Here is a 26,039-nt window from a genome sequence, read left to right as displayed (position 1 = left end):
CATTAAAGATTTGCTCTGTCGAGCAGCAATCAAAATAAACAGACCAGCCTGAAAGCCAGGGAACTAAAAACCAATTAAGAGGGAATGGAGATGGAAGGAGGGGTGGGAGCAGGGGGGGAAAAGAGGCCGGGGCTTTCCAAAGACTCAGTTCCCATGGCAGCCAGCTTCCAAAATAGTCTGGGAATGAAAAATAATGAAAACCACAGCGGAGAGAAAAGCGATCCTGGCAGGAGAGTCCCGACCTCGGGATTGGCTAAATCCCCTTGCTCCTGGCTCCCGGAGGGCGCCTCGGTGGGTCAGAGCACCGGTGACCTGTCCCTCCCCCCCCACCGCCCACCCGTTCCTCTTTCCCTCTCAAGGCTGTGAATGGTGCAGACCCTCGCAGGCCCTGCTGCCAAGGCCCCAGGGTGAGGGAGCCACAGTCAACACCTGCCTCACGGGGAAACGACGATGGAGGCGGGGAAGGCTAGGGACAAGACCGGAAGGGGAAGTTCAGGGCACCAGGAGGTCTGCCAGCCTGGTTTCAGAGGGCTTCCTGGAGGAAGTGACATTCAGACTGAGATCTGAAGTAAGAGCTGGCCAAGAAATGAACAGAAGGAAGAGCGCCTCAGGAAGAGAGAAGAGGAACAGAAAAGGCCCGGGAGTGGAGGAGCGGGAGAGAGAAACACCAGAAGTTGGGTAGGGCTGACAATTACTGAGCTGGGCATGCTCTGTGGCAAGCTGAGTGCTTTTTATGCACTGAATCCTGAGTGGTAAGAACCCCAGCAGGCTGTGACTCCCTGATTTTGTAAAGGTGGTGGAGCCGGGATCCCAGCCCACATCTGTGGACACTACACCTGCCCTCTTTCCCCTCTGCCTGGAGCCGGGCCTTCCGGGGAGCCCCCAGTTCCCTGCCCCTTCCCCTACCCGGGTGACAGGGGAGCCCTGCGTGGCGTTTCTAGTGTCACTTCCTAATGAGATCTCCGAGGAGGCCCCTCAGCCCACCAGGAGGCATCACCGGGGGCATCACCGTGTAACCAGCTCCAGACCCCCTTGTGGTCTGGTTTCTGTTTCATTGGTGAGGCAACAGGAAAGCTGAGATCCTATTAAGCTGACTTGCAGTTGCCAAAAAGGAATAACGGCCAAAATTAAGTTAACCCTTTCACACCCCCTCGCTTCCTGAGCCACAGAAATAAGAGCCCTGAACCATATTACCATCAAGGGAAGCAACACCTCAGCCCCAGGGGAATGGGTTCCCAGGCCCAGAGGGACACCTGGCCTCCCCAGGAGGCCGGACCAGCCGGGATCCTGTTCTGCACCAGCGTAAGCAACGGTGTGATAACGGGCAGTGCCCTGCCCACCAGCACTTACTCAGCGGATGGGCTCCTAGTTGGGAAGCAGGACTGCGCTAACTGGATCTGGGTCCTCCAAACAGGAAGAGGCAAGGTGAAGGCTGTGGAGTTCAGTGGCAGCTCTGAGGCTCTGACTTTTCACTCTCTTTCCAAGAAGCCAAGCCAGCACCAAGTGGGAGCCCACTGGAAACGCGGTGCACCTGAGAAGGCAAAAGCACAGCTGTCAGATCCCAACTTAGTGTCCTCTGAAGTCTCTGAGCGGGACAAGGGGAACGTGGGCCAAGGAAAGAGCACTGGACTCAATGTCCAGAAAGCTGGCTTTGAGCACAGTACCTGTCCTGTCCTCGTGGTGAATGAAGCATAGACTTTGTAATCAGGGGCCCCCAGGCATCAACCTTAGTTCCACCATCTGGTAGCTGTGTGATCATGGGCAAATGACTCCTCCTGAGCCTTGGTCTCCTCAACAGTAAATGGGCACAATAATACTGACCCCGTAGGGAGGGTCTCTATAAGGGTGACAAAAGGTGCCAGAGTGCCCAGTGTAAGCTGGGGGTGGAGTAGGAACTCACGAGCATTCCTTCCTCCCCTAAGCCTCAGCTTCACCAACTGTAAAATGGGGTACCAACTCTCCTAGGTTAAGTGTGCAAAGCACTCGGAAAACTGCAAAGGCCTATGGATTCGTGCAAGGGGCCTCTGGCTGGGGAAGATGCTGAATTACTCCCTTTCCAGCCCACACTACCCTCAGCATTTCTCTCACCTGCCATCAGCCGTAAGGCCTTCCTTACCCTGCACAGACCCTTCCTGGGTGGCCTTGAGGAGTCTCTGCGGCCACAGAGTTAAAAGAACATTTATGGGGCAAACATGAGAAACTCACAGCAAGTATAAGAAATTGGGATTATGATGCACCCCCACTCTCTGGCTTCCCACTTATTGTTGAAGGAGATGAGGCCCAGGCACAGAAGGTGGCCCTCCTGAAGTCACAGCTTGTAAGTGCCTGGGTTTGGAACCCCAGGGCTGTCCCACTCCGAGGCCAGTGCTCCTGCCCCATCCACACCCCCAGTTCACTGGCTCAATGACTCCCAGGCCTGAGGGGCCCGTCCAGGGCCAGCACAAGGAGCCTCCTGAGACCTGGGGTGGGTCCCTCCTCCTGTGGGTGCTGAGAGTGGTCACCCTTCCGCCAACGGGAGAGAGTGACATGCTGAGTTACCGCCGGCTTCCTCGCTGGCCGAGGGCTGCCCGGAAGGAGCCCACAACGTGATGGGAAGGACAGCCTGCCCGGGAGGTGGTGACACTCAGCCCTGGGTTTGAATCTGCACTCAGCTGTGCACACTTGCACAACCCTGAACCTCTCTGGCTCTCAGTCACCTCAGCAGTACATCTGCAAATCCAGGAAAAACGCGCCCCATCTCACAGGCTGTGGGAAGATTGGAATGAGATGACTGACAGGTGTTGAAAGCCGGCAAACCTTGTTGTCTTTCGTAATTAGCACATTCATTATTTGTTTGTGTTTCTAAGCAGCAGATTCACTAAGTGGGTTAAACAGCTTCTCACTCCCCACTCCTTGGGCCTCCCCATCCTGTTGACACTAGCCCTGATTTGTGCGCCAACAGTGAGAAGATGAACCCATGCCCGAGTCAGAACAGCCTGGGGGAGCAGAGTCGACTGCTTATCTCAAGTGCTGGCTGTGCTGACCCTGAGACAAACTGAGCCGCGAGAAGCCAAGTGTGGTTCCTCCATCTGACTCTCATAAATTAATAAGACGACGCGTCAGGTCCATAGCCACCTGACACATTTGTGTGGGGCACGGGGCTCGCCCTTTACAGATAGAATCCTAGGAGCATCACGTCACAGCCCTGTGATGGAGCAGTGACTGACTTATTTCCTCCCTTCCTCCCTCCCTCCCCCGCTTCCTTCCTTCCCTCAGATTTCCACCTTTGATCCCTAAAGCCACATTTCCAGGCAGTCCCAGGGCTGTGCCAGGGGAGGAGGGACTGCTGGCCTCAGGGCCCCCATCCCGGGCAGGCAGGAAGGGCCCAGCCATCTGAGAGGACCCAGGGGAACTGACCAGTCAGAGCAGCAAAGCGAACAGAGCAGGGGCAGAGATCTGGGGCTCAGAGAAGGCGTTTGCTTGGAGATTTGGGGCACCAGGCCAAGCAGGGAAGCCCTTCTGCCTGGATGTCCCTGAAGGAACGTTTCCCAACCAGCCCCACAGATCCACACCTCTAAAGCTAATGCCAGAGGCTCCCACAGCAAGGCCTGGGCACCAGAGGCGCACAGTCAGGGAGTATCAAACCAAACCAACCAGGCAGTCAGATGAAAAGGCAGCCTCCTCCAACATCAGAGGAAAGCAGGGGAAGCCCCCAGACAGCTGGGCCAGGTCTTGAGGAAGAAGCAGGGAGTCAGAGAGAGCCCAGAGCAGCTGAGAGGGGGGCTCTGGCCCCGAGAAGCTGGATTCAGGGGCTGAGGGGAAGCCCCTCATCCTGGGGGGCTCTGAGGAACGCATGTCCCCTAGGCTCTAGGTGGCTGCACTCCCATGTCCCCGGGGGCCACAGAGAGATATGCTCAGCTCCCCTGGGCTCAAGGGGACCCTGTGTTTCTCACGGGTCATCCATTCAACCCTCACAGCCAACCCCATGAGGCAGGAATCATCATGCCCAGTTAAATCTAAAGAATCTGCAGCTCAGAGAGGTTAAGTAACTCACTCTGAGTCACACAGTGTCCTTGTCAGGTTCATCTGGCCGCAAAGACCCTACATACTTACTGTTTGACGGGATAAAATCATTAACCAGTGATTGTTCCCAGCCTCCCTCTTCCCCTCTCCTGCTAAAGGGACTCCAACTGACCCACCTCCTGGCCTCTCCTTCCCACCCTTGAAGTCATCCCTGCCGGGGAAGGTGGTACCCTGGGCCTTTGAAAAGCAGAAATTGGAAGAAAAGGGGAAAGGAGAGAAAGGTCCGAGAGGCACTGCGTGGCTTTGAGGTGGAATTATGGGGAGAGGAGAAAGCTGTGTCCTGGCAAGGCGCAGAGGTGGAGAGATGTGTGGGCTCAGAAGTATCCGCTTTCATCACTGAGAAATCCAAGGACAGAACTGAAGTTCTAGTGACATCATGTTTGGCTTCTGAACTCTGTTCTCTTGAACCAACACCACTGAGGCTGGCCCCCATGAATCACAGATGTGGAAGCATCTCATTTGTAAGGAGAGAGGAGGAAAGGAAAGGGAATTGGGACTGAGGCAAGGCAGAGACCAGCCTCCTCTCACAGCATCTTTGCTTTCCTTTGTGTGGTGTTCTCCTCTGTGCACTCACCACTTGCTTTGTTCACTTTTAGTTTCTGCTCCGGTATGACTTCGGTTAGCACACAGCCCACCATGGCCACCTGCAGCATCTCCTCAGTGCTTTTCTAGAATGATGACAATTCTGTTTGCGTTCCCACTGTGAACTATTTCATTGTACTCATGTTTCCTGGTTCAAAAATCATTTTCCCACAATTAGGTTTCTTTTTGAAGGTTTTATTTATCTTTAAAGCTTAACCTTCAGCTGTTCTTTTTTTAAAAAATTTATTTATTTTATTTATTTATTTTTGGCTGTGTTGGGTCTTCATTGCTGTGCGCGGGCTTTCTCTAGTTGCGGTGAACGAGGTGCCACTCCTTGCTGCGGTGCACGGGTTTCTCATTGTGGTGGCTTCTCTTGTTGCAGAGCGGCTCTAGGCACACAGACTTCAGTAGTTGTGGCTCGCGGGCTCTAGAGCACAGGCTCAGTAGTTGTGGCGCACGGGCTTAGTTGCTCCACGGCATGTGGGATCTTCCCAGACCAGGGCTCGAACCCGTGTCCCCTACATTGGCAGGCGGATTCTTAACCACTGCGCCACCAGGGAAGCCCTTTTCAGCGGTTCTTGATGCTTCATTGTGGTCTCATGTTTTGTAGCTCCATTGTCTAGTCTAGGGCTTGTGAATCTACTGAACTGTATGTTGATCCTTCAAGAATTCACAAATATAACTGGTTTATTGAAGAGTCTCAACTTAGTGGGAAATAAACACAAAAATGGTTTTATGTCTTCTATCCACCCCTATCTATACTATGACAAATTCCTTTTCTCATTGGTTAAAGGCTCCCTTAACTATAACTTGGTCCAACCCAACTATAACTTGGTCCAACCCATACATTTTAGTCTCCTTGAGTTTCCAGGACAATCTGGTTCTGTTCATCAAGACGCATTTCTGCTTATTGGTTTGTTTCTTCTCCTCCCTTTCCCAGGAGAGGCCAGAGCTGTAGCCCCAGTTAGTTGCAATGGAGAAGGGATCTGATCTGATCTTCACACACTTTCCCCCACCTCCTCCTAGGTCCAGGTCATCCAGTGTTTGGGACAAAGAGAAGGAGGTGGAAAAGGGCACACATCTTCTAACTCAGTCAGGCTGAAGTCCTCTCCAGGTTGGTTGCCTCTGCTAATTATTTAGTGAAGCCAAATGACCTCGGGTGCCCCCAGTGCGGCAGGCATCCACGGGCTGGCTCTCCCATGGGATGCATGTCTGGGCTCTTCAGAAGGGCAGGCAAGAAGCAAAGGGCCATTTGCTGCTGGTACTTCTCACTCAGCAGGCAGCCTGCTGTGGGGGAAGGAGGGGGCAGGCGGTGGTGGTGAGGGGGGGTGGTTGGTGGGGAGGAGATAGGAGGAAGGGAGAAAGGGGAAGACAGGAGGGGGTAACAGTAAAGAACTCAAGACCAGCTGCCTTATCCCTATCCAGCATCCACTAAACCCACAGGAAGCTCGGGAACCCTGGCTTTGCCAAATAGCGGGAGAGCCGCTACTCCCTCTCCACTCTGCCAGCCAGCCCTCTCTCCTGCTCGCGTCACGCAGGGGCAGACCAGAAATTCCCTTCTCCCATTCTGTGGGCCCCTTCAACATATAAAAAGCCTTTTGCAAGCACCTCCAAAAGATTTTTTTTTTTAACTTTCTGAAAAGAGATTTAAATGTGGGCAAATGATTTTTGAACCATTTTGAACCATCCAGGAGACATAGATAATGGGTCCTTGAAGAAAGGATCTCTTGCATAGAGAACAGACTTGTGGCCGCCAAGGGGGGGTGGGTGAGGGATGGACTGGGAGTTTGGGATTAGAAGATGCAAACTATTATATATAGAATGAATAAACAACAAAGTCCTACTGTATAGCACAGGGAACTATATTCGATATCCTGTGATAAACCATAATGGAAAAGAATGTATATATATGTATAACTGAATCACTTTGCTGTGCAGCAGAAATTAACACAACATTGTAAATCAACTATACTTCAATTAAAAAAAAAAAAGTAATGGGCCTCTTGGTGTCCCCCTATTTTGGCTTTAAGAAAGAGAAAGATTGATACAGCCACTATGGAGAACAGTATGGAGGTTCCTTAAAAAACTACAAATAGAACTACCATACGACCCAGCAATCCCACTACTGGGCATATACCCTGAGAAAACCATAATTCAAAAAGAGTCATGTACCAAAATGTTCATTGCAGCTCTATTTACAATAGCCAGGACATGGAAGCAACCTAAGTGTCCATCATCGGATGAATGGATAAAGCAGATGTGGCACATATATACAATGGAATATTACTCAGCCATAAAAAGAAATGAAATGGAGGTATTTGTAATGAGGTGGATGGAGTTAGAGTCTGTCATACAGAGTGAAGTAAGTCAGAAAGAGAAAAACAAATACAGTATGCTAACACAGATATATGGAATCTAAGGGAAAAAAACCAAAAAGGCCATGAAGAACCTAGTGGCAGGATGGGAATAAAGACACAGACCTACTAGAGAATGGACTTGAGGATATGGGGAGGGGGAGGGGTGAGATGTGACAGGATGAGAGAGTGTCATGGACGTGTGTACACTACCAAGTGTGAAATAGATGGCTAGTGGGAAGCAGCCGCATAGCACAGGGAGATCAGCACGGTGCTTTGTGACCGCCTGGGGGGGTGGGATGGGGAGGGTGGGAGGGAGGGAGATGCGGGAGGGAGGAGATATGGGAACGTGTGTATATCTGTAGCTGATTCACTTTGTTATGGAGCAGAAGCTAACACACCATTGTGAAGCAATTATACTTCAATAAAGATGTTTAAAAAAAAAAACATAAAAAAAAAAAAAGAAAGAGAAAGGACTCCCTTTCCCTCTCCATTGGAAGGGGAAGAATAGCCTCTCCCTTTATGAGAGCTGCGTAGTTCCCCCAAAGCCACCAACTCCCAGCTTTCTCCCAGTCCTCTTCTACCAATCGAGCAGTTGGGACTTCCACCCAGGGGCCCAGGCAACTGCAGGAGTTCCATCTGTACCAGGTGAATGTGCCTGCACACAGGAAATGGTGCGCGAGACAAGACTGCCAACCAAGTTGCAGAGCGGATGGCTTTGCCCAAGGAGGTATGCGCTGAATCCCGTTGGCATTTTAAACTGGCAGGCCAATTATTTGTTTCTGTCTGGACAGAATGTGCCTTCATGAGGGGCTGTGGATAACTGTGATCACATGAAACTGTCAGACAAGCTCATCTGGACAACCTAGGGGCAGGTCAGAGTGAATTATCGTGCTTCACAGTACTTTTGAAGAAAGGCAGCTTTACTGCTTTTATGTAGATACAGTAATGGGAACCAGGTGTGACCAGGAGAGGTCCTTGGGAAACTGCTTCAAGGACCAGCTAAGAATGAGTTGTAGCCAGCAAAGCAGTTGTCTATATGTGAATGATGTGACTTTAAATGTCTTGTTTGAATGTCTCTCCTAACATCGTTGTCTATCATTTTGTACTTCCACGAAGAAAGGCTGGCTAAGCAAAGGTTAACTTCTTCCCAGCAACATCCAAATTATTCCAAACCTCAGATGACCACCTCCCCAAAATCAAAGATGTTTGCCTGACTTGGCAGCTCATGAGGAAGCCTGCGTTTCACAGCAGGAAGAGGAGTTTAGCCAAAATTTCCACATGAGACAACCTTGATCCCAGCCCTAACCCATCTCAAAACGAGTATCTCCAGACTTGAATGCTTAGTAATACGAGATGAACTTAGCTGAGTTGAAATATCAAGAGGAGAAAGAGGGAAAGCTGAAGGCTCCCCTATGGGACCGGACCTGGACCAGATCCAGAAAAAGTTATTGAAATCGTGAATCATTCGATTCAGTGACTACTGTGTATCTGATTCTTTTTGGGGGGATGCTCTGATGAACAAGCCATGGTCCATGTCCTCCAGGAAAATTGCATCTTGTAGTTGAGAAGGGACATCCGTAATAACAGTGGCACAAGGCAAAGTGAAGGAAACGCAACAGGACAGAAATAAACAGCATTCCACAGTGGCACAGAAGAACCACAAGAGGCCCTATGAAGGAGAAAACTTTTGAGGTCAGCTTTAAAGCTAAGTTTTTATTTTAAAAAAACTAAACTGATAATGGACACATAAATGAGTATAATTAGAGCACAATTATTTGAAGAACAGTTTGGCAATATCTCCTACAGTTGAGGATATGCATTCCATCACCCAGCAATTACGCATCCAGGTATATATGGTAGAAAACTCTCACATGTGGGCTAGAGGAGACACACACAAAGATATTCAATGCCACTTTCTATGTAATGTCAAAAAACTAGAAATGACCTAAATGTCCACTAATAGATACAAGGATGAATAAATGGAGGTATATTCATACAATGGAAAACTATACAGAGGTTGAAGTGAATGTTCTAGAGCTTCATGTATCAATATGGAAAAATCAGAAAATTTTGTTCAAAGCATTTAAGGATATCTCTGATCAATCATTAGTCGGTCACTAGGCTGACCCAGCAGAGACTTCAATGGCTGCATATACAGGAAATACAGCTTTTATAGAATTAGTCCAGCAAAGTCACTAAGCAAGCCAATGGCAACAGCAAACAACAAACCCTTCAAGGAAAGGAGAATCTGATTTCCAGACTTGCCATGTTACATCATCTACGCCTAGACACATCATAGCCAAACTGTCAAAAGATAAGAGAATCTTGAACACAGCAAGAGAAAAAACAAACAAACAAAATTCATCATATACAAGAGACTGTCAATCAAGAATTTTCTATCCAGCAGGACTATCCTTCAGAACTGAAGGAGAAATTAAGACATTCCCAGATAAACAAATACAACAGAAGTCACAATAAATGTACATGAGCCAACCTAGCCAGAGATTGTTAAATTGGAAGTTTTTAATCTAGCTATACACTATGTACAAGAGACACAATAAAATATATGGACCCAGAAAGTGTGAAGTAAAGGGATGAAATTAAAATATAACAAAAAATAATCACTGAAAGAAAGCTGGTATAGTAATATCAATATCAGATAAAATAGATTTTAAGGCAAAAGGCATAATTAGGAATAAAGAGGATCAATATATAATAATGAAAGGGAATTCACTGGGAAAGATATAAGATTTTTTAATGTGTAGACACCTAACAACATGACTTCAAAATATATAAAGTTTGACAGAATTACAAAAAAGGAACCAACGTTTCTACAATCATAGCAGATCTCTCTATAACTGAGAGAGCAAAGAGATACTATTAGTAATGATTTAAATTAACAACCTTAACCTAATGGACAAATATAGAACACTTCACTCAGTCATTATATTATTCATTTTTTCTTGGAATACTTATAAAGACTGACCGTGTATTATGCACAAACTAGAAATTAGAAATTGACAGCAAGAAATAACTTTTAAGACATTATTTTGTAAATTGATAAACACATTCCTAAATATCTCAAGTGCTAAAGAAGAAATTATAATGGAAATGAGAAAATCTTTAGAACCTAGCAATAATGAAAATAACGACATTTCTAAATTTCTTGATGCATCTACAGGGATGTTAGAGAGAAAATCTGCATTTTCACTTATGGCTTATGTAAGAAAAGTAAAGGCTACGACTTAGAGTTAATTGTCCAGCTCAAGTAAAGGTGGAGGGAAGCAACAAAGTAAACCCAAATAATGTAGAAGGAAAGAAATAATAAGGATGAGGACAGAGATTAATGAAATAGAAAATGGACATAGCAAGCATCAATAAAACCAAAAACCTGGTTCTCTGAAAAGACTGATAAAGTAGACAAATCTCTGGCAAAGCCGATCAATGTAAAAAGAGTGAAGGTACAAATGAACACTGGTGGAGCCAAGCTGCCACACCAACCATGAACACCCATCTTGAGAATGTTACGTACTTTCTGTTAAAATAGCTTTCTATCTTGTTTAAGCCATTGTCACTTTGAATGTCTGTTTCTTGCAATCAAACCTAATCCTAACCAACACAGAGGGCTCATCCAGGCCTGGGCTGAATCTGGGTATCCCAACTAGGCTGGGCAGGATGGAGGATGGTGGGAGACAGTGACCAGGCAAAGGAGAGGTGGCAGGTGAGGCGGTAGCCAAGTTGGGTTGAGGTGGCAGCTGGGACAGTGGCCGGCAGGACAAGTGGTAACCACAGTATGTGGCAGACTGCCAAGCCTGCTTCCAATAGCCTCCTGGCTTCCCAGGTGAGCTCACCCCTGAGCTGACTCTTGGGGCCCAGACCTACTGGGCAGGTCTGGTTCCTCTGGAACAGGGGCCATATACCAGACTTTTACTTGCAAGTCTCAGGAAGCCCGACTCAAATTGGTTTAAACAATAAAGACAATGTATTCACTCATTTAGCTTAGTTCAAGTCAATGGCTCAAACTACGATTCCAAAGACCCACCACGCTGGCCCCACATGGTCCCACGCTACCCACCCTCCAACAGCTCCAGATTCTTCTCTGCTGAGAGAAAAATAGCTTCAGCAGTCTCAGACCTCCCATCCATACCCCACACCATCCAGGGAGAAAGATTTCCTTTCCTAGGACCTCCCTTAGTCTAGTGATTAGTGCTCTCTCATTGGCCAAAATTAGGTCACGTGCCTTTCTCTAAGCCAATCAACTTGCCGATTGACTTCAGCCAGTCAGGACCCAGCACTGGAGCTGCTGCTAAGCTGAGTGACCAGGACAATTTACTGAGCCTTGCTCTGCTCCTGTTTCATAGAGGATGTTAATAATACCTAACTTGTAGTGTTTTCAGACATTATACATAAAATCAGAATTTAGCCAGCACAGTGCACGGTACTCTCTGCATTTGATCAATGGTAGCCATTAATAGATATTAGCACTGGGACTTCCCTGGTGGTCCAGAGGTCAAGACTCTGTGCTCCCAATGCAGGGGGCCCGGGTTCAATTCCTGGTCAGGGAACTAGATCCTGCATGCCGCAACTAAAGGTCCCACACTCGGCAGTGAAGATCCCGTGTGCCGCAACTAAGACCCAGCACAGCCAAATAAATAAATTAATTTAAAAAAACCAAAAAGCTATTAGCACTAATACTAAAAACTGGGGCTCCATTCTCAAACCTGGGGTGAGAAAGTTGGACTGGGGCTTTCAGTTTGAAATAAATGTCAGTCTGGGGCTTGTTCCTGAGAAGAGGGAGTGGTACCAACACTAAACTTGACCCCCAGCCCTAGAAGGTAAACTGAGGCAGTATGCCCATAGTACAGCTGAAAGCGCAGGGATCCAGGGAGGTCCACAGTTCCCCCTGACCCTCAGCAACCCCAAGAATAAAGAAGCAGAGGTAACTCTGCCCAAACAGGACTCTCCTCCCATTTTGTGACCTCCCTGGGGATCATGCAGGCCCCTGGGGTGGGGCTGTCCCATTAAATGGCCACATTCAAAGTAAGAGGAGCAGAAAGGCTGCAGATTCCCCCTCTGGCTCAGCTCATGGTGGGTGACAGGGTCATATGCCCTGACAGGCCTTTACCCAGGGAGAAAAATCTTTCTAATAGCCCAGAAGAATGCCCTAATCTGACATCTCGTTTAGCAGATTATTGGGCCTGGCTTTGATCTCTACTGGGTATAATGAGTGCACCTCTTGGGCCAATCAGCAGTCACTAATTAGCAGAGTGGCCTGCAGCTGGGCCTGCCCAGGAATGGGGCCCTCGGCTTGCGAATTGGGAGTTGAGGGTGATGTTTGTGAGCAAGTCAGACCCAGTTTGAAGCTATGGGATAGATCTGGGTCACCAGGACCGGCCCCAGGGTCTCTCTGGGAAAGTGCTCTAAGCTGGGCCTTCACATGACACATGTGATACACCAGGGACTGGGCAGCGAGCAACCGCCCCCACTCCCTGCAGTGCATCACCCGACAGTGAGAATACAGCACCGACTCAGCACATAATCGATGTGTGTGACACCACAGCACAGCACCAGGATGTGCAGGCAGACAGCAGAAACCACCTGGTTCTGCATCTGGCCCTCTCCTAGAAGGTCAGACCCTGCCTCTCTGACTTATTGACTCTAGACTCCCATTTCTCTCTCTTCTTGGGTCCCCAGCATCCACGCATGTGGATGGGAGCTGACAGGCAAGAGAGTTGGTTTTGGGTCCTGTGGTTTCATCGTCTCTAAGAGTAGCGGGACTCAGTCCTGCATTAGGGCTGGGGTTTCAACAGGGACGTGACTGGGAACACAGATGAGGAGGAACCACACTGGTGTTCCTGGGTCAGAGGGCCTGGAGGCAGTACAGGGCGGGGGCCACATGCTATAGGCTTAGCATAGGAAGAGCTGGATTTATATGCCATTCTCTGCCATTCACTAAATAGCCACGTGACATTCGGGTAAGTCCCCTTAACTTCTCTGCGCTTTGTCCTTTGTGTCAGGACAAGGTTATTTTTCCACATGGTGGTTGCAATATGGGCTATACTTAGTTTTTTAATAAAACCAAGCCTTGCTCTGAACACATAATTCTGAACACTTAAAATACATGTATTAAGTAATTCTGTACTTAATACATGTATTTTAAGTGTTCAGAATTATTAATAAATTTCTAAATCAGTCAAACTAAACATTAAATTTATTTTAATTTCAAAATTAATAAACAGATAAAACATTAAGTAAAACATTCATTTATAGACATATAAACATTAAACTTAATATTAATTCAGAATAAATCATTAGGAGACAAACATTTTAAAATAAATAATTATTCAAAGAATTATTATTCAAAGGATAAACAAGAAATGTAATTAACTATGAAAATTAAATATTATTTGATCTTTTTAATACAATCCTGAAAAAAAAAATTGTGTCATTGTTAAGTCAAGCTCATTTGTGTGCAAATTTTCCCCATTGCTGTGAAAGCTCTTTCTGATTCTACACCATTCAGGGGAACAGTGGGGAGAGAGTTATAACTAACACCAAATTCTTCTTTTGATATCATCATAATGGGAAAAAAAATCTATCTCTTGTTTAATAAATTTTTAATTTTTAATTTGTTAATAGCTTTTTGTTTCTTTCTGGCAGAAGTGGGCAGAGACTGAGGCCTTTTTATTGATAGTAAGCATTCACTTTCAGTTTTTTTAACAAAAGCCTGCTTTACTCTCATCAGGTATAGAAGGAGACTCCCACACCATCGGCTGTATCCCTTTCAATGCTCTTGTGCTCTCTGAAGTAGAACTAGAGCTTCAGAAGAAGCTTTGCTGTGTTGATTAGCGTTTTCTTTCTCCTCTTGAGAATTATGGAAATGTAAAAAAAAAAAAAAGCTTTCTAAATGAGTGTCCCTTTGTTCTATTTGGAATTTTAATGTAGCATAGAACTCTCTGGGTGGTTTCAAGACAAATTACTCTGATTTTAGATTTTTTAAAAAATATGAACTAATAGTATTACACTAAAAAACAATTGATGTGTGAGACATTAAAAACCCCCACAGAGAGACTAATAAAAACTGGCTTTGTCCCGCGCACAGCAACAAAGACACAATGCAGCCAAAAATAAATAAATTTAATAAATAAATTTAAAAAAAACCAAAAACCTGGCTTTGCAATGGCTTGTTCCAAATAGGTTGTTTCCAAATCTTTTCTACTGTCAGGATCCTTTATTGAGGGACCTGAATGTAGAAAACCAGCAAAAGCAGGTGTCCTGGAACCAAGTGGATGCAAGGGCTCAGAGCCGCTCCTCCTCCCTCACACCCCCTACACACACCCACACACACTAGCATGACGAGGGGGATAACGGCCAAAACGCCCCAGCGGACAGTAGCCCAACATTTTCGGGGGTCTTTAGACTTCTATCTAGGACCTTTTCACCCCTGAACCTTGATGACAGGCATGTCCTGTGTCATTCACTCCAGCCAGATGGCTGGTGTCATCTTCTTCCAGGCCTCACAGCCCTTCCTGGTTTCCAGGGTTTGGGTTCAGATTTTATGAGAATTGCTAGTTCTCTCATCATCCTCATCACCTGATCCTCTCCTCCTTCCTCTATCATTGTCATCACCTCAATCACTCCTTGCTCCTTGCCCCACACCCTGCAGCCTTCCAGCTCCTCGATGGCACAGATGGCCCTAAGAAGGCGCATCCATGGACACACACACACACACACACACACACATACACACACCATCCACAAGTCTGCAAAGGACCTCCTGGAGCTCCTGACTTAGAGATGAGAGAAGGGCTTGGCAGCCCTGCCTGGCTCCCTCCATCTGCCCTTGTGCATTTATTTATTTATTCAACTCATTCTTTTGATAAAAGTTTATTAAGCACCACTCTATACCGGCTGCTGTGCTAGGTTCTGGGATTACAGTGGTGAGAGAGACAAACAAGGTTCCTGTCCTCACGGAGCTTACAGTCTACTCAGGGAGATGAACATTAAAGAAATAATCATTCAACAGAAATACTTGGTGACAATGGTGTAAGAATGTCTTCCACTCCCTGTGGTCCTCCTGCACTGCCTGCAGACACACATGGAGAGAGATCTAAGGGCCTTTAGGGTACCAGCTCACTCAGCTCCCACCTTCAGGAAGTTCTGACAGCCTGAGAAGCCTTGCAAAGGAGTCCAGCTGTTCCAGCAGGTCCTCCTGGGCCACAGGAAAGACGTGGACAGTGGCCAAGTCCACTAGGCCCCTCCCCAGCCCTGCTTCCTGACTCAGGGCATCCTCAGGGCCAGGGGGAGACAGGGCCTCTCCCTCCCCCCATACCCACAGACAAATGTCAGCAGCACCAAAATGGATCCAAGTTTTGTGGGGCCTGAAACTTATACAACTTAGAGAGCCGTCTTTAAGAAACCAAAAGCAAAATACAAAAGTAGGGTAAAAGTGAAAATTTATTACTTTAAAATGCTTCTCATTCTTTTCTAGAAGTCCCATCACTCACTCATTTTTTAAAAAGCTGCCAAATACACAAAAAACAAAAATAATATTTTAATAAATTCACTCACTGACATCCTCTACATTTTGGGCTATATGTTCTCTTTGACTGCCTCATCATATGGCAGTGATTTCATGATTTGGCACTTTCTATACAGAGTATAGAATGGTCTTTCCTCCTAATACAGTTGCTCGAACTATGCACTTTGTTATTCAGAATTTAGAAACATTTATTTCAGCTTCTCAACCAATGTCATGTGAATTTTTAGGACTGTTGTCAGTTGGGTAAATTCTTAACAAGTTTCATATATGAGCTGTAAGATTAAAAGAACTTTCCACAGACTAGCCTCTGGCTCTGTACATTTCAAATCTTATTTCCCTACCACTTCCCACAGCTTCCTGTCCTGAGAGCCATAGGACACGTTCTCACTGCATCACACCAGGTGAGTCAACACCACGGGAAGTAGGTGAATTCCTGGAAACCATTCCTCCCCCAATAACTGTAACGAGACACAGAAGTGACCAAGAGCCACATTCATGAAACACTATATACATATACTGCATCCCACATAAACACCCGCCCATTCGCCCACACTAAACGCATCCCCAACTCAAGTTTCCCTAAGCTGGATCCCAAAAATGCCCACAGCTATTCCAACACCACCTGACAGGAGGGAAAATGTGACAGAGGGCAAGTCAGGGGGAAAAGAAACAGCAGCCTTCAATGACTGTGGTAGAAATAACACACTTCTGCAAGTTTTTACAAAAATATGAGACCATGTGAAAGCATCGCCAGGGCCCCTCCCGAGGCCTTGGAAGGACCCAACAAATGAGGGGCCCAGTAAGGCTCTGCAAAGGGGGGGCCGCCCTTGGAGATGAAAGAAGTGAGGGGAAGGATAATTACTGAGGCGGGGGCCCCGGGCTGCGGCCGCTGGCACAATTATCTTAACAAGTTAAATTAGCCCCAGATAAACCTGTACCTAATAAACCTGGGCTGCTCGTGCCTGGAGCCTCCAGAAGGAAGGAGGACTTCAAAGCCCAAGGCCGGGTCATCAGAGGCAGTTGTCTCCCACAGGCCCCAGGCCCCAGGCCTGTCCATGGGCTGCAGGCCAAGGCAGGGCCTGAATCCCGTCCTCACATGCCCAGCACCCAGCTCACACAGGAGCACCCCACAGACTTCTGTACCCAGATACACCTTTGCTGCCCCTCCCCACAACGTTTTCATACCCAGCACCTCATCAGACAGGCTTCCTGGACTGTCAGGAAGCCCAGGACTGGGGTCCCCTCAGGGCCTCCTTGTCGGGGGTGGGATGGGGCAGGTGAGGAAATGCAGAAGGTCCTTCCTTCCTATTCTCTACTCACAGGGTGGGAGTCACAGTGTGTGTAGGGGGCACTGGCTGCCACCTTCCTTTTTTTTCTTTTAACTTCATTGAGGAATAATGGACACATAATTGTATATATTTAAAGTGCACAATGGGATGATTTGATATACATATACATTGTGGAATGATTATTAAGATCAAGATAATTAACACATCCATCATTTCACAGTTAACATAGTTAACTTTTTGTGTGTGTGGTGAGAATGCTTAAGATCTACTCTCTGCAACGTTCAAGTCTCTAATACCGTACTATTAACTCTAGTCACCAGGCTGTACGTTAGATCCTCAGAACTTACTCTTCTTACAACTGAAAGTTTGTACTCTTTGACCTTCATCACCCCATTTCCCCCTCCCCCAACAGAATGGCAACCACCATTCCATTCTTGCTCCTGTGAAATCCAGCCTTTCTTCTTTAATGCCCACGCCAGCACCGGGGTCCGAGGCTCTGCAGACCTGGAATGCTCTCCTGCCCTTCCTCTTCTTTTAGCCCATGTACCTCTTCCATCCAAGGAGCAGGGACCAGACAGTGGACAAGATGCTGGCTCCGTGGTTCAGAGAAGAGTTATGTACTGAGCCCAAGATCATGCCAACCTCACAAGATACAGGATGGAGAAGGGGGTGATGTCACCCACTGGCCCCAGCCTCCACCCCAGGACAAGTGGGAAACCATGGGGGTGACAGGCTCGGAACCTTCCAGGGCTGAAGGGCTGGCCAAAGTCCTGACTTGCCTCACGCAGGCCCTGGGGCCCAGAGACCTGCCCCATAGCCCTGGCTCCTAGGCTTCAGGGCAGCACAAAGCCCCAGGTTTTGCCAAGGAGCTTGGCTGATCAGCAAAGGGTCTTCAAAGAACACCAAGTTGGGAGTCAAGGCCATGGGCTCGAATTCCAGGTTTCAGGAGTTTGGGGAAAGTAAGGGGAAATAATGGCCGCAAAGATCCTTGGATGGTTGGGTGAGGGGGTTCATCATCCTGAGTAACAAGAGCCATGAGCAGGCGGACCGGCCAGAACTAGCTGGGAGAGGGCCAGGTCTTTGAGGCCCTTCCGCTCAGGAAAACCCTGTTCTTCATCCTGAGCCAGAGGGGGAAGGAAAACAGGAAACACATGTTCTGTAGGGGAGGCTGAGCACCCAGCCCCGAGAAGCCTGCAGGGAGGACCTGCCCCCTGGATGAGAGTTTCCCAGCCCCACCTGGGGACCCAGCCCTGACCAGCCTTGAGGAAGAAACGTGCTCATCAAGCTTATATCGACACAAAGAGCCCAGAGCTGCTAGGCCGACATCTGCGTTCTCACTCACAAACCTCTGTGCAGCCTTGGGCCAGGAGCTCGACCACTCTGGTCCTCACCTTCTTCCGCTATCAAATGGAAGCGATTGACCCTGCCTCCCTCTCTGCCTTGCCTGCCTAGCTGGCTTTGGAAATGACAAAGCGCCACACCACACACATGGGAATACTGTTGGGAATCCCAGAGGGCTTCCTCCCTACCTATCCTTCAAGTCTCAGCCTCCAGGCCTCAGCCTCCAGGAAGCCTTCCCTGGTTGCCCCAAAGGGAAGGACTGACTCGCTCATGTGATCCCCTCTGGCCTTCACCGTTTGCCCCTCTTTGAAAGGCCTGACACATACTCTGCATCAGACAAAAGTAGTGACATCTGGCCATCCTATGCATAGATCATGAGCAGCATGAAGCCCAGCCAGCCCTGTTATCCTTCGTGTCGTCCTTGGGAGCCAGCAGGTGTGTAAGAAGCCCTGGTTGGAGGCACAAGGCCTGGGTCAGATGATAAGTCATCCCTGCCCTCCATCCCACCCACACCGCTCCCCCTTGATCCAGTCTTGACCAGCGGGGACTTGGGATTTTACCAGCACAGTCACCAGGGTACCCAGGGAGAGCAGCCCAGAAGATCCCAGGGGATGCCTGTGAGATCCCTCCTGGCTGCCTTTGGCCTGGACAGGAAGCCATCTGCCCACGCCCTCCTCAGACCCGCTGCAGGCCCGGCTCACGGCGCTCTGTGTCTCTAAAGGCCAGAGCCTGGTGTGGTTTGAGCGGCTCTGAGAAGGAGGAGGCTGCCTGAAGTGTGAGGCCACGGCGTGAGCATGGAGTGCGTCTGCCTGTGTTGTTCCCTAGCGAGTGTCCGCGTGTGTTCCCTCTGTTCCTCTTCAGCAGCCCCCTCAGAACCTGGCCCGGCCACGGTGACCAGCAGGTGGCTTGGGGAAGGGTGGGGCCTGGTAGGGAGAAAGGAGGCCAGGTTGCTGGGTCAGCTCTCCCTAGAGAGTGGGAGCAGGCAGGGACGGCCACCGCAAACCAGTGCTCTCCCTTGCGCCGTGCAGAGTCGTCATCTCCCGGCCACCCTTGCATCTGGGGAGACCGTAAGACTGGTTCTCATGGCAGGAAGGTGAGCTATCGCGTCCTGGCCAAGGTGGTTAAGAGAGTTGCCTTCTCTATTTCTTCCCTGTCTGCCTGCAGGAGGCAGAGAACCCCGAGGCCATGAGGGAGGGCGGAGCATTGATGCAAGGAGCCTGGATCCCTGAATCACCACACGGAAGGCCCCCTGCTGGCCAGGAACATCCACCTTGAATGGTTATGATTGAGAATTAAAGTCTGTTGTGCTCAGCTATTGACATTTGGGGATTTATTCGTTTCATCAACAAACATTATCCTAATTCAGTTGCCTTAGAGGAGCAAGATTGCAAAGAAAACAATGAGCTCGACACCCCAGATCTGCCTCCCTAGACCCCATTTTGAACTTGGGACATGACCTGAGCCCACCCCCTCAGTCTTACCCATTGGTTTGGCTCCAGCTGGGGGGAATGCTTTGAGTTCAAAAACTGAGAGCAGAACTGTCCATTTCTCACTCATCTTCTGGCTACCCATCATCAATCCGGCCTCTCTCAAGCCCCACCTATCCCAGGCCCTCCAATTTGGCATCCTGACTGGACCCTCTCTGCATTCCAACCTCTGGCGTTGTGTCCTGGCTAGTACAAGGTCTCTCCACTCACCTTGGACCCTCCCCAGGGTCACAGTTCCTACACTTACTTGGTGCCCTCAGTCTGGCCCCTTCCTTCCTCAGAGGCTGCTATGAAAGTCCAGAGGCCAGATCGGGCCCATGATGTCTACAGCAGGCTCGCAGTACGGTGAATGCCTCTGTGCTAAGGGCTTTCTGTGCCTCGACCTAATCAATATTCATAACAACCCTGTGAGGTAGGTAGACACCTAGATCACCATCCTGATTCTGCACTAGGGTATTACAATTCCCATTTCACAGATGAGAAAACCAAGGCATGAAGTGGTAAGTCACTCATTCTAGGGTATGTAGCTCATACATGGTAGAGCCAGGCCTAGAATCCAAGTCATCTAGACTCTGGAGCCCACACTCTGACATCACCAAAGGCCAAACTAAGGCCCCTGGGTTGGTAATATGAGGTGGCCCTGGGACATTCTACGGAGTCTTCCTAGAGAAGGTGGCATTTGGGGTCGAGTCACACAAGCTCACTGCACCTGGTTGTCCTTCCAAGGTTCTGCCAGTTGCTCAGGGGTGTGTGTGTGTGTGTGTGTGTGTGTGTGTGTAAAATCTACATAGGCTTGGACATGGAAATACAACAAAGAAGGGCTTTAGAGCAGTGCTAGCCAATAGAAATGACACAAGCCACAGGTGCAAGCCGTGTGTATCATTTAAAATTTTCTAATTGCTACATTATAAACATGAAATTAACTTTAATTATTTTATCCACTATAGAATATTGTCATTTCAATATGTAATCAACGTGGAAAATTATGAATGAGATCTCTTGCACTCTTCTGTGCTAAGCCTTCAAAGTCCAGTTTGTATTCACCATGAAGAACACATCTCAGCTCAGTGTAGCTACATCTCAAGTGGTCAAGAGCCACAAGTGGCTGGTGGCCGCTGTCTTGGACAGCACAGCTCTGGAGAGGGTCTGGGCTTGGGAGGTCAAGCTGACCCTAGGTACAAGGCTCTAGGACATGGTGGGCCTCCCAGGCCCTGAAGGGCACACATGCTTAGGCCCAGCTTAGCAGAGAGCTACACAAGTCTGGAAGTAGCACGCAAGGCAGTAACTCCTGCAAAAACACAAACCGCTATGTGTTAGCATTCAGGGAAGGCAGCGGATGGTTTTAATTTGCTGCAAAATCGGCATGTGTTTGTACTGTCCTATTTACAGTAGGCCCTCTAAGGAGGCTTGTAAACAACTCAAGGAGCGTCAAGGAGTCCAGCACTCCATGCAGCCGTTCTGCGTTCCCTGATTACCCCAGATCCCCGCCTTACAAGCAAGCGCAGATTAAACCCAGAATGTTTTCACGACCAAGGAGCATGGTCTACGAAATGTGACAGGAAAGAAATCTGAGCGAAAAGCCAGGCTGGGAAATTGTTGCCAGCTGTGGTATGTGGGAGCCAGGGATGGGGATGGGACCCCAGAAGGAAGCCCTGAGTCCCGCCCTGTATCATCTGGGGTCTGTGTCTAGCCCCGGAGGTATCACCCAAGAGAGAAGTTTCAAAAACTCAAGTTAGCCTGCAGAATGACTGTGAAATTATCTGTCAGAATCAGTGGTGGTCTGGCCTGGGACTTGTGTGGTCATACAGGTTCCCTCACTTACAAGGGCCCGTGCCCAGAAGGGCCCCATGCTTGGTTTAATGCTCTGCTGTCGCCATCTCGAAATTCTTATTAGTTTTGGAACCAGGGTATTTTCATTTTGCACTGGGCCCACAAATTATGGAGCTGGTCCTAAATGGAGGCCGCTGCAGGAAACAAGAAGTCCCTTCTGCCCGAGGCCCCCTGCTGGGGAGGGGCTCAGCATTCTCGTGACCTTTCCAGGGACCAGTCCCCTGGTCCAGCCCCTTCAACTGTGCATAGAGAGACCATCTGGAGGAAAGGCAGAGCCGGCCTGACAAGGGCTGCCTAAGACGGCCCTGGAGAACAGCACCAGGATGTTGTGTATTTTCCAAAGTTCGATTCACAATGGTCTCTTTTCATTTAAAGAAAATACCGCAACCATTTCCTAGCAAAGGTTAAGTCTTTACACTTAAAAAAAAAAATGTTTTTTAACCTGCCAAGGAATGTGCTTTTTTAAGCTTGCTTCCTGCCTTTCCTGAAGTTGAGGTTCCCTCCCCCTCACAGGGGGAGAGCCCAGGGGTCCTATGAGAGCAGTGAACGGCCGAGCAGTCACTGCCCCTAAAAGCAGGTCAGGGAAGGGGCAGAGGGCAGGGGCACTGGGAGCCAGTGTTGGGTGGCCATCCCCTGATTTACCCAGAGCCAGCCAATCAGGACAGGAGCCCCTGATGCCCAAAGTCCATCAAAGTCTCTTATTGTAGAATCTGTAGGATCTGTATTAAAGTCTCCTTTCTCATTGTTGACATTAGTTTCTCTCTCTCTCTCCCTGATTAATTTGACCAGAGGCTTATTAATTTTACTGGTCTTTTCATAAGATCAACTTTGTGGATTCTTTCTGTTGTTTACTTGTTTTAAATTTCATTAATTTATGCTCACATCTTCATTATTTCTATCATCCTACTTTCTTTGGATTTAGTTTGCTTTGGGTGTAGTTTATTTTTCTAACTTCTTGAGCTGGATATTTAAATCATTGATTTTCAGGGGCTTCCCTGGTGGCCCAGTGGTTAAGAATCCGCCTGCCAATGCAGGAGACACGGGTTCGAGCCTTGGTCCGGGAAGATCCCACATGCCGCAGAGCAACTAAGCCTGTGCGCCACAACTGCTGAGCCTGCGCTCTAGAGCTCGTGAGCCACAACTACTGAAGCCCGCACGCCTAGAGCCCATGCTCCACAATAACAGAAGCCACCGCAATGAGAAACCCACGCACCCCAACAAAGAGTAGCCCTCGCTCGCGGCAACTAGAGAAAGCCGCGCACAGCAACAAAGACCCAACGCAGCCAAAAATAAATAAATAAATAAATTTATAAGAAATAAATAAATAAATCACTGATTTTCAGCCTTACTTTTCTACTATAAGCATTTGAGGCTACACATCTTCGAAGTCTGGCTTTAACTGCATCCTTCACGTTTTGCAATGTAGTCTTTTTATCAGCATTCAGTTCAAAGTTCTTTCTCATTTCTATTGTGTTTTCTTCTTTAACCATCAGTTATATAAAAAAAATACTGTTTAATTTCCAAACATTTGAGGATTTTCTAACTGTCTTTTCTGTTGCTGGTTTTTAAGCTTAATTCCAGTGTAGTCAGTGAGTATATTCATTTCAGTCGTTTGAAACTTGTTGAGATGTGCTTTATGGCCTCACATAGGGTCAATTTTTGTAAATGTTCCATCTGCACTTGCAAAAAATGTATATTTGAAGTTGTTGGAAACTATGTTCTACATATATCAATTAATTCAAGTTTGTTAGTCATCTTGTTCAAATCTGTATCCTTACTGGGTACTTTTTCTGCTTGATTTATATATACCTCTCACTGAAGGAGGTATATAAAGTCTCCCACATATATGACTGTGGATTTTCTATTTCTCCTTTTAGTTCTGTCATTTTTGCTTTGTTTACTTTGACGTAATATTATTAGATTAATACAACTTTACAATTGTTTTAGCTTCCTGGTTAATTGAACCTTGTATTATTGTGGAGTATCACTAACTCTAGCAGTGGTTTTTTTGTCTTGAAATCTATTTCATTTGATATAACTATAGCTACCCCAACTCTCTTTGTACAGTTTATTTTATCATTTTTTTCTTCCAATCTTTCTGTATACTTATATTTAAAACCTATCTCTTGTAAGCAGGATATAGTTATGTTTTGTTTTGTCATTTGCTCTGACAATTACATATTTTAAGTGGAGTATTTAATCCTTCTATGTTTATTTTAATTACTGTTATGTTGGGCTTTAATCTACCATCTTATTTGCTTTATACTCATCCTGCCTGTTGTGATCCTTTCTTGCCTCCTTTTGAATTGATTCAGTGTTTTTATAGTGCCATTTGACTCACTCTTTTCAGAGCAATACACTTTGCTGTTTTTGCTATTTTTTTTTTTTTAATGCGATATGGTTGCAACACCTGTCTTTGACTAATCAAAGTCTGCTACAAATAAGTATGCCTACCACTTCTTGGACAATGCAAGGACCTCAGAGTGCTTTAACCCTACCACCATCCTGCAACAGATGCTATCATCGTATGTTATTTCAGATATTTTAATTCATCATACATTTAAAACCCCACAAGATATCATCATTGTTGTAACTCTAGTCAATATTCATTTACATTCACACACGTATTCACCTTTCCTATTGTTCTTCCTTCCTTCCTGCATCTCCCAGATTACATTTGAGTTTATTTTCCATCTGCCTAAAGAACACCCTTTAGTATTTCCTTTGGTGTGGGTCAGCAGGTGATGAGATTTACCAAGTGTTGTTTTTCTAAAAGTATATTTACTTCCTCTTTATTTTGGAAGGATCTCTGTGCTTCCACAGACTTCCACTTGGTAGTTATTCTCTTTCAGGGCTTTGAAGGTATTACAGTATTGTCTTTTGGCTTCCATTGTTTCACTTGAGAAGTCAATTGTCAGTCTTCTGTGTCTTTTCTCGCTGCCTGCTTTTAAGATTGTGTCTTTGTTGTTTGCTCTTCAGCATACAGTCAATGTCCCTGGAAGGGGTGAGAAGAAATCTGGGAGGTGGGTAGGAAGGGGTGCTTCTGTGACCTCAGATCCTTCATACAGGCCAAGGGAAGCCCTAAGAGATAGTCACCACATACCTGGAGGCCCTAGGATGGTGGCCCCCAGAACTTGGGTCTTCCCCGAGAAGGGTCTTGGGTCTGATCACTGAAGAGCAGGATAATAACTCCAGGGTTGTATAGAAGAGGATGGAAAAAAAGGAGAGAGTAGGGGAGGGAAGATGCCACCTGAGCCATTTTAAACCAACCACAGTGTTGAGTGAGGACCTTGACACCTAAACCCCACAGACAATGAATGAAGTCACATCACAACACTAGAAAATCAGTCCCATGAGGGCAGTGATTTTTAGCCCTCAAACAAAACCCCCAGGACTTCCCTGGTGGTGCAGTGGTTAAGAATCCACCTGCCAATGCAGGGGACACGGGTTCGACCTCTGGTCCGGGAAGATCCCACATGCCACGGAGCAACTAAGCCCGTGCGCCACAACTACTGAGCCCACGCTCTAGAGCCCGCACGCCACAACTACTGAAGCCCGCGCACCTAGAGCCCGTGCTCTGCAACAAGAGAAGCCACTGCAATGAGAAGCCCGTGCACCACAACCAAGAGTAGCCCCTGCTCACCGCAACTACAGAAAGCCTGTGTGCAGCAACAAAGGTCCAACGCATCCAAAAATAAAAATAAATAAATACCTTAAAAAATTTTTTTTAATAAAATAAAATAAAAAGATGTATCAAAAAAAGTGTAAATAAAAAAAAATATATGTTAAAAAAAAAACCCTAACTACACGATCAGCCTTCCTGGATCCTCCCTGGTAACCCCCTACCCAGCCCTTATAACACACATTAGGAGAGAAGCCTGTAGCCTCTAATTTCACCTCATGCCTGGCCTCTGGGTGAGTACGTTGCAGTAACACATGTGGGTATGTATACAGATAGCTAATAGTGACTAGCCATACAGTAATTAGTTTAGAAAGTGTTTTTATTGTAAAGGAGAGGAAAACTCTTTGATACAATATTCAGAAGCTGTGCCTTTCCTGCCGTGTCAAATCCCAAGGCTGCCAGTAGAATGACACCAACCACAGCAGTGGCAGATAAAAGGCTCTTAGCACAGCCAGCTTCTTCAGCAGAATGTACACTGGCTGAGGCTCCCACACACTATTTCCAGTCTCCAGACAAGCCTGTGCTCTAGCAAACAGCAAAGAAATAGAGCTACGAAACCATGCCTACTAAGCAATGTATTCTAAGTCTAACCTTGGGAAATTAGAGAAACTAAGAGTTCCTAGGCTGCAGGCCCTAAGAAGAAAGGGAGTAGCTGGTATGGAACCACATGGGACTGAAAATGGTTTGGAACAAGAGGAGGACCAGAAGGAAGATACTGCCTGAAACCTGGGCTAGAACAGGGACTGGAACATTCCTTTCTCAATCCCTCATTGGGGAGGAACTGGAAATTAACATCAGACACATACCCTTATATTGTCTGAGATTGCAGTGCCCCGCTGTTTAGGAAACCATATACAGTTTATCTGT

At 47.3% G+C, this 26,039-nt stretch overlaps 1 long non-coding RNA gene across 2 annotated transcripts in view; it reads right to left on the bottom strand.

The window, feature by feature from the left end:
• The window catches only part of LOC137777737 (uncharacterized), a 207,929-nt gene that overhangs the window by 123,262 nt on the left and 58,628 nt on the right, over positions 1–26,039 (bottom strand). For both annotated transcript variants that reach the window (XR_011076607.1, XR_011076606.1), the window contains exon 3: positions 1,351–1,531. This is a non-coding gene — a long non-coding RNA (uncharacterized lncRNA). The remainder of the gene's footprint in view (positions 1–1,350; positions 1,532–26,039) is intronic.

The sequence above is a fragment of the Eschrichtius robustus genome, chromosome 15 (assembly GCF_028021215.1).
Source record: "Eschrichtius robustus isolate mEscRob2 chromosome 15, mEscRob2.pri, whole genome shotgun sequence".
NCBI classification, from domain to species: Eukaryota; Metazoa; Chordata; class Mammalia; order Artiodactyla; family Eschrichtiidae; genus Eschrichtius; species Eschrichtius robustus.
This window is presented reverse-complemented; position numbering and strand designations above follow the sequence as displayed.